Source organism: Abramis brama (genome assembly GCF_963993115.1).
Source record: "Abramis brama genome assembly, chromosome: 20".
Taxonomy (NCBI): Eukaryota; Metazoa; Chordata; class Actinopteri; order Cypriniformes; family Leuciscidae; genus Abramis; species Abramis brama.
In genome coordinates this window covers 4,584,313-4,598,397 of record NC_139982.1, presented here as the reverse complement: position 1 = coordinate 4,598,397, position 14,085 = coordinate 4,584,313, and the positions used below count along the sequence as shown (strand labels likewise).

The following is a 14,085-nucleotide window of genomic DNA, read 5'->3' as shown; positions in this document are numbered from 1 at the left end:
ACACCACCTCTCCCTTGGCTAAATGTGACCTGAGATGAGAAAGGACATTGTTCATGTCTGTAAATTGTTGTTGACAGTCTGTATTGTTGCAAACAAATGTGCTCGTCGAATCATCAAAATGAGTATGTGGTCTTTTGTGAGGGCGATAAACATGAGCTTTGAGAGCATTGTATTTTGAGAATTTACATTTGCATTCTGGGAAGCAACATGGAAATTGAGCATTTGCTTCATGTCTGTGTAAGATTTGATGATTAACATATCCCTTAACGGTCTTCAGAGAGCAATCACAAAATTTGCACGAACACATCATCATCCATATGGTTAAAGGTAACACACCTCATAAGATGAAATCCGCTGTCCATGCATGTGTTCTTAAATGATTGTGAAAGGCAAGCAACCTTCTAAAACAACAACAACACAATTCTGAAACCTATTTAGTACTTTTTAATGCAACTTGCATCAAACATTAAGAATAAGATTTAAAAACGTATGTGATTAGCCATTGTAATTGTATTCACCTGTTGCCAATTAACTTTTAAATTATGTTGGATGATACGTCAACAGATTTTTTTAAACACTTACCATTCACCACTCGACATCGAGGTCCGTGATTGTTTTGTTGTAATTCTGTTATATATTGCATTCATACAGCAGAATATGTTGCCTAAACGGTCACGTTTACACACAAAGCTACTTAACAAAGTCACTTACGATTTTTGAAAACAAACTGAAGCCTGTAATTAATCCAGCGAACCCAACTCCGCTCCGTGTTTTAGCTTATTTGCCATGTCATTGAGCACGTTTCCCGACCAAAACAAAAACACAGGGATTTTTTCCTTGAGGCATTTTTACGCTGTTTTGGAGCCATGATGTGCCACCTGCAGTTAACAGGCTGCTGCTTTGTCTCTTGGCTGATGCCGTTGGGCCGAGGGCAATGATTGAGAAGCAGTTTGACCAATGGCGTGCGTGAAGGCGGGACTTAACAAGAAAGGTCAAAGCAGTGCAGAAACGCACACCAAAAAATGTCTACCATAGAAAGCAAAACGGGAAATTTCCTGCGACATTGTGAGGTAATCATACTGGGTAAATATGCTGGCATGTAATATTAAATATAAAATTGTAATCAACAAGTGTTACTGTATTTACGTTGTTTCTGCTGTTGCAGTGCACCCTTGGCCTTGTCAGTGGGTGAGGTCACATCACTAAACTGTCTGAAGAAGTAAGGTGTCGTGGACCATCATCAAATTTGTAAGTGCATTACATATTTAATGAACAAATATTTTGTTAAGTAAAAAACAATATTTTTTTATGTAAGAAACACAAGAACATATAAAAAGAGTAACATGATCAGACATGATAATGAATATAGATATGTGATGTATAATATATAACCATTTTCTCTCTTATTTTTTAAAAGCATCAACATGGAGATTGAATTGGAGACCATTGTTCTGTTCGAAGTGTAGTTTGTGGAAGATGCAATGACTAAATTAATTTGAATTGTCAATGTTGTATTTTAAGCATATAAGCAATGTTTAGATGATGGTACTGTAGCACTGTTTAAAGTTTTTAATATTGTTGTTATTTACAATGGAAACTACTGTAACAGAAGAAAATAAAGAGGGAAAAATACAAATGATTTTCTCTAATGACTTTTTGTGTGACATATAACATACATTTCATGAACTACATATAAAATTATCTGTAAGCCATAATCAAAATCAAAATGCTGTACATGCCTTTCAAAATTATGGTCCATCACAGTTCATTTTTTCAAATAACGGTCAACACGTGTTATTTCAAATAACGGTCAACACATGTTATTTCAATTTACAGTCAAACTCTGTTGAATAATGATTAAAACATGATTTCAGTTTACAGTCAAAACATGCTTTATGAAGTAATGGTGTCAACATGTCATTTATATCTACATTCAAATCATGTTTAGTTAAACAACTGCTACACCATGTTTTTACATTTACAGTTAAAACATGTTTTATTAAATAAGGGTTTAAACATGTTACATGAACTTACAGTCAAATAATGCCATTACATTTAATGGTCTATGCATGTATTTGCAATTATACAGACAAAATATGTTATTTCAGATTAAGTTTTAAACATTTTATAGTACTGTATGGTCAATGTTCTTTTTTTCATGTTGCTGTGTAAACATGTTACTTCAGTTCATGGGGTTTTACCGTTATTTTCATTAATGGCAAACGTTTGGCACCCTGTGCTGCCATGCATTTGCTCGTTTTTTTCTGTGTTTTTTTTTTACAGTGTGGGTCACCGTGATTTTGCCAAGTCAGACATGATCCTGGATCATAACTTTTCCCTAAAATCAGAGGGAAATGATAGGTAAATAACACTGATGTTGAAGGAGCCTCACCCTGGTGCTAACCCTAACTTGTCATAAACTCTAAACTTGTCCCTCAAATCTGATTGGTTGATTGAAAAGTTGTTCCAGGATCAACAAAGATGTTGGTGACCTAACTTGGTGAAATCACGTTCACCGTCTACCATAAGCCGAGAGCGTCTAAGTGGACCTGCAGAGATCAGCATCAGTCATCATGGGGCTCAAAATTCATTCATCAGTATTCATAGTAAGTTGTAATTGATAGGAATGATCTATCTAAAATCTCTCCTAGGGAACCAGCGGAGCCTGAGCCGGCCCTGCATTTGAGGGAGAGACACACATGAGTGACAAACTAATATTAGTCAATGAACAATGAACTGGGTTAATGTATTTTAGCATAAAGAAAATCTTATATCATAATTACCTTTAAGGTCTTTAGAAACTTTAAACTAAACATTGATATTGTGTAGTTTGTGATCCTCCATCAGCAGCTGCAGTTTCTCTCAGCTGTATCAGTGCAGTCACTGTGACGTCTGACTGACAGAGGTTTTTGTACGACTCTTTATCACTGTGTGAACACTCTATAACTGTGATGACTCATACAGTAATAATCTCCTGTATCTTCAGTCTGGACTCCACTGATGGTCAGAGTAAAATCACTGCCAGATCCACTGCCACTGAATCTAGATGGAGTTCCAGTATTACGGCTTGTTGCCCAATATATGAGGAGTTTAGGAGCTTCTCCAGGTTTCTGTGAGTACCAGGCTAACTCATGATAAACACCACCACCCCACACATACACATCACTGCTGGTTTTACAGTTTATTCTGACTTCTTCTCCTGGTTGAACTGCTGATATTGATGGACTCTGAGTTACAGTGATCTGTCCTCTACACTCTGAAAGAAAACACAAACAAAAATGGAAATGATATATATAACGATATACAGTATATGATAAAACTATTTAACATTTCAAGAGAAACAATAATCATTATACAAACTGCATTACACAAACCTTGAATAAACAGTGCAATGGTCCAGATGAAGATGTTGATTGTGTTCATTGCTGTAGTTTAGTCTTGTGTGATGATGAAGAGTGTGTTCTGTTCTGCTCTCAGTCATGAAGTGTTAAACTCACAGCACTATAAACACTCTCAGAGCACTGAAGCATGTGCTGACAATGCAAAGAAGTGGGCAGGATTTACAACAGCTTGTGCTGAGAACAAACTAATATACACTAGAGTTACAGAATCATGACTTTATTTTGTATTTTTATTGTGACTCCTGAGACACTGAGGATGTGCAGATGAACGTCCATCTCTGTGTCCATATTCAGTCATGTGACCATCATCACTGCTACACTTCCACTAGATGAACCGCCATCACTAAAGTAAGATCATGAATCATGAGTCTGTTCAGAAAGTATCAGGACTGATTGTGAATCTCTAATCAGAGTTCATGGTGTCACTCCATCTATCATGAAGCCTCATGTGTGTCTGAAATCATCAAATGGAGAAGAAACAGGCTGTTAAAGATGGAGACATATTAGAGCTTGTTCACGTTTCATGATCTTGTGTGGAGATTCATAACCAGTCCAGATACTTTTAGAACAGACCTTGAATATGAAAACATGCTTGACTGTGGAGAACATGCAAAATACCTTTTATATTTTCATTGTTGACACTTTCTATTGACTTTGGCTCTAATATTCAATAAACTCATTATTTGAAGAGATTTTCACTGAAGATTGAAGTCTGAAGCTGCAGGTTTTTCTGTGAATCATGATGATTGATCTGCATATGAAGAACAGAAGCATCATTATGAGAAACTCCACAACATCATCCATGATCAAAGAGGTCAAAGGTCACCTCAGAGGTCACAGCTCATCAAATATATTTCTTTAAACAGTGTTATATCAGAAAGCATTTAGTCAAATCTGAATGAGTGAGTGTTGAGAAGAGCTGAGGATCTTCTAATATCAGTGTGTTGAAGTGTTGTTTCTCTCTCTCTGCTGGAGTGTGTGTTCACTCGAGTGGAATAGAGGTTTTTGTACGAGCGTTTCATTAGATTGTATCACTGTGGTACACATTCGGTGGAGGAACTAAACTGGTGATCGGTAAGTCTGTCTATTTAATCACCTAATAAAAAAATACAATTTAGATTTCAGAAAGAGTTTTACAGTTGAAACAAGAACAACATTTATTAATAATAATGATTATTAGATATTGTGGCAAAACTTTACTTGAAGCCTTTATGTATAATGCATTATAAAGGTATCAATAGCATATGTTATAATGTCATATATGTTTTCATAAATAACTGTAATCAAAGTTAAAATGTTTTATAATATTTGCAAATTCCTTGTTACATCTAGAATTGGTTGTTTATTGTCATGAGTTTTAACTTTATAATGTGTTAAAACCTTGGTTACAATTATTGATGAGATTATACATGCATCATAATGTGTAAAACAATATATAATTAATGCATTAAAAATACTTTTTATAATGCAATATGTATAAAGGCTTTAAAGTGTCACTGATATTTTTGTATAATTAAGTAATCTAAAACAATGATATTATTATAAGAATAACATTATTCCTTTCAACAACAACAAAAAAAATAATAATAAAAAAATGAAATAAAATTCTAAACATATTTCCACACTGTGTCTCACTATGAGTTTATTCAGTTTATTACAGGTTTGTTTTTCCTTCTTTTATTTCTACACTGAGTTCATATTTAGTTCATCTTTTATTGTAGAAATCATACATGGAAAAAGAGATTTGACATCAGAATGTAAATGTTGCTGCTTTCTGTAGTTCAGTCAATGATACTGAATCTCTTTTGCTCATGTTGTGCTTATAATTCAGTGTTTTGTTCATTCTGTGTGATTCAATTGTGTTTTAACTCTGTTTGAAATTGAGTTACATTTTCAGTTCAGGTGAATATCTCAAAATGTAAGATATTTATGTTCAGAGTGAATAATTGCTGGAATTAAAGCAGTCAGATCGGCCTGATAATAGATAATATGTGTTATAACTGCTGTTACACTTATTGATTAGATCATACATGCATTTTAATGTATATAGCAGTGCATAATTAATGCATTAAAAATACTTTTATAATGCAATATGTATGAAAGCTTTAAATAAAGTGTTACTGATATTGTTTTATAATGATTGAATCTAAAACTAGAGCAGCATTATTCCTATGCTGTGAATGTGCAGTGCAGTGTGTGTGTGTGTGTGTGAATGTGTTGTGTTTGTCTCCTGCAGCTGGTCCCACAGTGAAGCCCTCAGTGTCTCTGCTGCCGCCCTCTTCTCTGCAGATCTCTGGAGACTCAGCCGCACTGCTCTGCCTGCTCAGCTCTTACTCTCCACAGGGGGCGCTGGTGAGCTGGACACTGGACGGGTCAGAGGTCACCGAGGGGGTTCTGACCAGCGCAGAGAGCCAGCAGGACGGCCGCTACAGCCGCAGTAGCGTCCTGACCCTCAGCAAAGCACGCTGGGAAGAGGGAGAGCTGTACGTCTGCAGAGTAACACATGATGGAGCTCCTCATGAGGTCTCGTTCCACAAGAGCTCTGAGTGCTGATGTTTCTCTCCTGGAGATGAGCCGTATCTGAGTGTCCTGTGTCAGGCAGGATTCACATGAGTCTAGTGCTGCAGCTGGAGTGATTTACAACTCAATACTGAAACTGAGTGTGTGTGTGTGTGTGTGTGTGTGTGTGTGTGTGTGTGTGTGTGTGTGATCTTTCAATCTGCTGTGTTTGCTGCAACATTCAATAAAGCTTCTCAACAAGTTCACTTTGTGTCTGACAACATCATTCAACTAACAGATGAAGATGCAGGTGCTTTTCAGAAGGTTGATGTAGCAGTAAATGTCAAATAAAGCTCTTGGGGTTTGAACATGGTCTCTGGAGACAGAGCTGCTCTATTCTGAGAGGATCACAATCACTCCACCCTGACAATGCAAATGGGGGTTTCAGTCTCACTCTCTTATTGGTTACATGATCTGGACTGGAACACTTTCACTTCTGCTTTAGTGAAGCAGCGCAGACAAACTGATCATTACATTTATAGGAGATTAAAAAGTTTATTCTATAAAAATATCATAAAAAAGATTAAGATCAAGAATCAGCCGTTCTGACACTAATTGTTACATAATCATTACATTTATAGGCGATGGTGTAAATATACTGTATATGAAAATGTTATGAAAAATATAATCCATGATCACAACTCAAGAATCAGCCGTTGTGACAGTAATTGTGTAAGAATGTAAAAGTTTGTGTGTCTCAAATGGAAAGCATCACGTCCAGACAGCAGAAGTGACTGAATGCAGTCTGTTCAGTTTGATTGACAGGATCATATATTACACCTAAAACATGATGATCATATTGAAACACTGACTCATTCTCTTCATAAACACAAGAGTGATGTTGATTGTAATGATATAGTGTTATTAGTGTTTGAAAATACAATCATAAATCATTATTCAAACCTGAACTAAACACTGCCAGAGTCGAGAGGAAGATGATGCTGAAAGTCATGTTTGTTGGTTGATGAAGAAGAGCTCTTGATCATGTCATGTTCAGTTCATAGAGCTATAAACACATGCAGAGTGAAGCATGTCATCCCAAGGCGTCATAATACTGACGCTGTTGACATTTCGTCTGCATCAAACGCACATGGCACCCTTTATCGTCAATATGAGACGCAGATAGATATGAGCCAGAAGGCGCCTCCTAGCGGTCTAACCCTAAACCTACCCCAGACCTAAACCTACCCATATCCTGTGCGTGTCATATTGACGCTAAAGGGTGCCATGTGCGTTCGATGTAGACGAAATGTCACAAGGGTCAGTATGTGACGCCCAAGGATGAGAATGCGTTGGCTGATCATATAAAACACCCTCTGAATGCAAAAGCTGCTGTCAGAGCCGGATTAACGCAAAGGCAAACTAGGCACGTGCCTAGGGCCCGATTGGCAGGATGGGGCCCAGACAGAGGGACAAAAAAAAAAAGTACAAATGTCCTATCTACAATTTATTTCAATATTTATTAATTAACTAAAAATAGTGACGATGTTTATCTTAACCATAGACTGTTACATTACTGCAGTTAAACCAATTAATGTGTCCGTTACAAAGCGGGTGTCGGCTTCTGAAAGTATGTGTAACGAACGCATCCATCAGGTGCTGCGAGGCAAAAGCCTAATAAGCACACAAAGAAGCACAGCTCATAATGCAGGTGTGTGAGTTGTCGTCATCTATTTTTGAGTGATTGCAATGTATTCTAAATATAAACTTGTACTGTAGATCAGCGTCATTTCTGGAAAAATCATTCACCGCTTTATTACGAGTTTAAAAGAGCGCGAGCGTCATTAACGTGCCCAGACGCGACGCTTTGAATGTGTGCGTACAATGAATAACATCGCGTCCGGAGCTGACTAGTAAAAAAGCTACAAAATAAAATAGAAATAAAAGACAAGACGTTTGTATTCTAAGTTAAAAAGCCAACACACTACAACATTTTTAAATGTTTCAAATAAAGGATCTCATATCTATGGGTCTATCTTGATAAGATTAGATTATACCCTGACATTACGCCAATAATATCAGTTTATATATTTTTTTCTGCTCAGTAGCGATCGTGTCTTTCTCTTCCACTTGATTTGTGTATAGCATATTTAAGGTAGCAATTCAAATTCAATATAAAGCACTTATGCTCATCTACTGGAACTGTGAATAAATTGAATAAAACAGCAAAATAACAACAATAACATTAAACAAAAAAGAGATTACCTTAGATAAAGTTTGATTAATATGTACATACAGTACGGGTAAAAGTCTGGACCCATTACTATTTTTAATGTTTTTGAAAGAAGTTTCCTATTATGCTCTGCAAGCCTGCATTTATTTGATCAAAAATACAGAAAAAAACAGGAATATTCAGAAAGGATGTGTTAAATAAATAAAAAGTGATAGTGAAGACTTTTTTAAAACAACTTTTTAATAATCAAAAATCCTGAAAAAAGTATCACAGGTTATAAAATAAATATTAAGCACCATTTATAACATTTGATAATAAATCAGAATATTATAAAGTTTTCTGAAGGATCACGTGACACTAAATTCAGCTTTGCATCACAGAAATATAAAGTATAGTAAAATAGAAAACCATTATTTAAAATTTTAATAATATTTTACTATATTATTTTTCTGTATTTTTGATCAAATAAATCCAGGCTTGATGAGCATAAGAGACTTCTTTCAAAAACATTAAAAATAGTAATGTGTCCAAACTTATGCACTGTGTAAGTAAAAATATACTGCTTTTAAAATTAAATGTTGTATAAATAAAAAGGTTAGGAATCATTTTTGTTTCAAGTGTTTTTTTTATTGGGGGTGGGGGGGCCTCCAACATGAATTTTGCCTAGGGCCTCCTAATGTCTAGAACCGGCCCTGGCTGCTGTAGACTGTGAGCTCACGACGAGATACAGACTCACCTCAGACTCATCAGAGTCAAAGAGCTTTACTGACAGGGTTAAAGAACAGCTTTAAATGGCCGAAGCTCAGTAACATTAAATATACTGACACACACATTTACACACAAATACACACAGTTAAAAATAAATATCGAGTTCAGTCATGAAACTCTAGATCAGTGGTTCCCCAACAATGTCTCTAATCTGACACAACCATTCCAGGTCTTGGAGTCTCTACTGATGAGCTGATGAGTTGATCCGGTGTTTGATAGGGAGAGTCTCCAGGACCAGGGTTGGATCTAGATCAGGATGATCAGTTCTTTACATGCAGTCTGTAAGCAGTGACATCATTACCTCATGGTAAGCTGATTGGCTTCTGATGATCCTGCAGCCAATGAGATTCCTTGCTCAACGTTTAAATAGTCTGGTTCAGTGTTTGCTGTAGGATAGTTCCTCTGAAATTCAACATCTTAAGATAATTGAACTGTGTTTTATCATTCCACACAAACAATGTATGATAGTCAGTAGCTTTTTATTTTACAGTCCTGTTCCCCATGTACTTACTATTATAGTAATTGAAATAACTGGGTAATAACTAGGTACTAACTAGGGCTGTCACTTTTTATTCGAAAATCGATTGCACAATCGATCAGATCAACCAACAAAAGTTTTGAAAACGAAAATAGGGAATCGATTTTAACCAAATATGTACACCAGCCTTTCTCAAAGTGGGTGCCGCGGCACACTGGGGTGCCCCCTGACTGTGTATATGCAGGGGGGGTATTTTTGGGTATTTTTATTTAAAGGAATTAATTATAAAAGCGATTTAAGGGAATAAAGAAAAAAAAGCGTATTGTATTAGTGAAATAATTGTAACTATTTGCAAATAACATTTTATTTTTAATTATGCATGCATTCTCTCTAAATGAATCAAAGAAATTATAGCATATTTTCAATTCAAAAAGGCTAAATTTAGTAAATAAATAAAAAAAGTTGAGTAATTCGCGTCACCGGATACTGTCGGTAGTTGAACATTTCTATTGTAAAACAGTCAAATATTAAATGTTTTCCACTTACATTTTGCCAGGCATTCGTTCACTTCTTTAATCATTCTGACATTGAAGAGCTAGACCGCTGAACTTTTAGTCATCCTAACACCAAACAGAGCGGTGCGTAATGGAGCGCATCAGAACAGCATCAAGAATATCAAATACATTGCAGTGAATCTTTTATTTGCATCTTAAGTTTATAGGCAATAATAATGACAGGTTTGCGAAAGTGTAGAACTCGGTGAGCTCGCGCAAAACACATCTTCAGGACAGCGACTCATTTAAACGCCTCTGATTGGCCAATGCGTTCAACAGACATGTCAGTGATTGGCTACAATGCTCAACGCTGCCGTACGCCGTGCGTGCGCTACAGTTTCTGTCTCGCATGCGTGCTCGCTCTAGATTCCGGGAGATTTTAACTAATTTGCGCCATAAATAGTGGTCCATCCAGTAGTTAAGAGCCTGAATTGTTTATAGTAATTCTGAAATTTAGTGCACACGAGTGAAAAAAAATACAGCACAGAAGAATGTCTAATTTAGCGTGAGATTTCTTTGTTAAGCGTGAGAGCGTGAGATTGAGGCTGAATGCGTGACTGTCACGCCAGATGCGTGAGAGTTGGCAACCCTGCATTTTACAATAATAAATAAATACATGATTTTCTTCCTTTGACTTTAAAGTGGTACGTGGCCCATCTGCTGAAGTGCCCTCTGTCCAACCTAGCTGGCCCACTACAGATTCCCGAGCCCAGTGAGTATAACATATTTAGCTAACTTTAGGACATGCTGGTGATAACATTTCACTGCAAACAAACATTTCCCGGACAAATAAATCTCTTTCTTTGACTTAAGTGATGGTGGCTCTGCTACGGAGGTGCCTTCTTCTCCATCCAGCTTGCCCACTAGAGAGCCCCAAGCCCAGTCAGTATAAACCCTACATATTTGTAAATTGGGCAAACCCAATTTGATGGAGTAGAAGCTAGTTATTGCAATCACTGCAGACAGTCGTGTCACTAACATATAAATCTGTCCTTTTGAAGCTCTTCTACTCAGGTGCTGTATGCATGAGCCCAATCAAGTGCATCAATTGGAGAGGCCCAAGCTGAAGATTCAGACACCATTTCCAATGAAGGATACACGGAAGGACAGTTTGTCTTAATTAAGTATGAGGGAAAACCATATGTGGGACAAATTGTTGCCATAAGTATGGAGGGGCTGCAGGTGAACTGCATGAAACAACGTGGAGACAAAAATGGTTTTGTCTGGCCAAATAGGCGAGACTGCATTTATTATCAAGATCAGGAAGTTGTTTGTGGCTTATCACAACCTCAGCAAGGCAGTCGGTTTGCTACTCTCTCCAAATTTGACTGGCTTATGTACAATGGAGTCTAGTTGAACTGATTTATTTGTAGATCCACTCAGCTACGCTGTATGTTCACGGTTCATATGATATAAAAAAAATTGTTTTATTGTTAAATATCAAATAAATCAACAACAGTTTTGAATTGAAATGAAATTTGATACACAAACATATGTTCATATGGTTCATACAATATTAAAAAATTTGTTTTAAATATAGTTTGTTTTATCAAATAAATCAATAAAATTTGAATATTGCCTTCCAGCATTTAAGAGTGGTTAAATATTTCCTGCCATATGAGTGATCAGTACTCACCAATAAGTAGGATAATACATGGTTTGCATTGACACATGGCGACATTATCATATGGTGTGACACTATATCATTTGGTGTGACATTCCAAATTGTGAAAATAACATACCTTTATTAATGATAAAACCTGAAAATGTTCATGGAATACATAGAAAATAGTATCAGCAAGAGTCACAAATATTTTTATAATTTTCTAGCAAGGTTTGTCAAAATAAATAGAAAATATGTTGAAAGACCGACGGCATAGGTCTCACATTGAGCAATGTTTTAGAAAATAATACACAAATTTAATTAATTTTCACAAAACTATAATGGATCACAGTTTAGTTATTATAAATGACTTTGATAAAGTGAGTAACTTAAGAAAGGTATAATCCATTTTCAGTTTATATACAATTATTTTCATGTCACACCATATGACGATTGTACGCACTAATACAACAAATTGTCACATAAATTCTGATTCCAATTGAAAAATTTGAAACAACATATGTTTCTATAAAGATGTAACAAAACTCACAAACAAGCAGAAAAAGAAAATAAAGAATTCCGAAAGTGCAGTAGGCGTTGCGAAAGCTAATTTACGCGCCTATAGTTTCAATCGGTTTCAATCACTGCTGCTAGTGTTTTGCAAAGAAAATGGAGGACAACAGCAATCAACCTGTGCAACATGAGAGACGAGTGATAACCCCTAATAACTTGAGGAGTTCGATATGGAAGCACTTCAGGTTTTGGACTGAAGATCAAACTATGAAGAAGGACAAAGTGGCATGCAAACTGTGCGATCGTGAGTTCCCATATCACAGCAGCACTACAACTATGAGGGGGCATATGCAGTTTCATCATCCAGATGAATACAAAGACCTAGACCGGGAAGAGCCACCTGCTAAACAGCCGAGACTGATAAACGTATTTCACCCGTCTGAACCTCTACCTGTTGCACAGAAAGAGGCTATAAACTCGAAGCTCGCAAAGTTCATTTGTAGAGACATGAGGCCAGTTAGCATAGTGGAGGGTGAAGGTTTCATTGATTTTGTTCATGAACAGTGTTGGGGGTAACGAGTTACAAAGTAACGGATTACAGTAACGATATTACTTTTTTGGGTAACGAAATAAAGTAACGCATTACACTAAAAATATCGGTAACTACACTACTTTACTAGACTATAGGAACGCGCTTTCCTGCGTTACCCAAGCCGTGTTTGCCTGAATGTAAAGCTCTGATCTGTTTAAGTGGTGCGCGCGTGCCTGTGTGTGTGTGTGTGTGTGTGTGTGTGCTTGCACCGTTGTCATAGAGATCGATTTGAGTGGCGTAGCTGCTGGTGCGTAGGGGAGCGGGAAATGGAGACGGAGACAGGGGGTTTCGGCCAGTGGCGATATTCACATTTCTTTCAGTTTATTGCTCGAAAGGACAAAAATATTCGCGTGAAATGCACTCTATGCCCAGGCAGCAAGTACTGGCCATCGGTACTACCGGGAGATTCCCAGTGGGCTGACGTGCCTTTTGGGCCGACATCTCATACTTTTTTTCTTTTTCTGTTTTTTTTTTTTTTGTTGTCGCAAGGAATGTGCAGAGAAATAGCGTGAAAAATAGACACAGGCCCTTCAAGCAGACGCTGTAAAATGTGTCAAAGTGTTTTCTGCAGCAGCAGGACCTTCATCAGCTCCAGTGGCTGATGATGAGGATTGTGAGGAGGATCAGGACAGAGATGAGAGAGTGTAGAGCCTGCGGTAAGCAGAACTAACAGTTACTTTCAAAACACTTAGGCCATGTCATGAGTGTAGGATGAGACGTGTTTGTAAACCATGTTTTCCGCCAAAATTAAAGCTCGATGGAGTTTCCGTCAAAATAAAAGATCATGTGCTTATATCTCTTTCAAGTATAGAAATTAGTACAAAACTAATTATGAAAGTTTCCTTTATTTTTCAGTGCATTTGTTTTACAATATATGTCTATTAGTGTGCTATTATTATTATGGCCAAAATGCCAGGGCCGATTTTATTTTTGTCCCAGTCCAGCCCTGATTATGTGTCTACCACCGCGGACATTTGTCCTTTATCCAGTTGTTTGTGGATTTTACAGTGAGGCATATTTCTTTGTGGATATTGTTCTTTCATATGGTTTTACATGCCATTTTGTATAGGCTACATTTATAAACACTATGCGGACAGGCTAAGTGATGATATGATGTTTGTCCGTATCTACAGGGTAAATTAAGAAATGGGAAAGTAAAGTAATAAGTAGTGAAGTTACTTTTCAAATGCAGTAACTAGTAAAGTAATCTCATTACAATTTACAGAAGTAACTAGTAACTAGTAACTAATTACTTTTTTTGAGTAACTACCCCAACACTGTTCATTAACTTGAGCCGAGATACATTATACCTAGCCAAACCACAGTAACTAAGAAAATTGTGAAAATCTATGACACTAGTTTTGAAACCATGCATCAGATTTTGAGTGGCAAAAACGTTGCTCTGACTACCGACGGATGGAGTTCCCTCGCTACAGAGGCATAT

The 14,085-nt window shown here is 36.8% G+C and overlaps 1 long non-coding RNA gene across 1 annotated transcript in view; it reads right to left on the bottom strand.

The window, feature by feature from the left end:
- Positions 1-1,459: 1,459 nt before the first annotated feature.
- Positions 1,460-14,085, bottom strand: part of LOC311071448 — a 138,666-nt gene continuing 126,040 nt past the window's right edge. The window contains exons 2-3 of the long non-coding RNA XR_014603845.1: positions 2,784-3,256; positions 1,460-2,676 (exon numbers count right to left, since the gene is read on the bottom strand). This is a non-coding gene — a long non-coding RNA (uncharacterized lncRNA). The remainder of the gene's footprint in view (positions 2,677-2,783; positions 3,257-14,085) is intronic.